Source organism: Charadrius vociferus, unplaced genomic scaffold (genome assembly GCF_000708025.1).
Source record: "Charadrius vociferus isolate BGI_N301 unplaced genomic scaffold, ASM70802v2 scaffold324, whole genome shotgun sequence".
Lineage (NCBI taxonomy): Eukaryota > Metazoa > Chordata > Aves > Charadriiformes > Charadriidae > Charadrius > Charadrius vociferus.
The window spans coordinates 2421699-2422029 of NW_009648041.1; positions in this window are offsets into that span (position 1 = coordinate 2421699).

Here is a 331-nt window from a genome sequence, read left to right on the forward strand (position 1 = left end):
ACCCTCAAAGTGAAAAATTTCTTCCTAGTATTTAATCTAAACTTACCCTCGTCCAGTTTGAAGCCATTCCCCCTTGTCCTATCACTACATGCCCTTGTCCTTCCCCAGCTTTCCTGTAGGCCCCCGTTAGGTACTGGAAGGGGCTATAAGGTCTCCCGAGAGCCTTCTGTTCTCTAGGCTTGACAACCCCGACTCTCTCAGCCTGTCCTCACAGCAGAGGTGCTCCAGCCCTCGGATCATCTTTGTGGCCCTCCTCTGGACCCGCTCCAATAGGTCCATGCCCTTCTTATGCTGGGGACTCCAGAGCTGGATGCAGTGCTCCAGGTGGGGT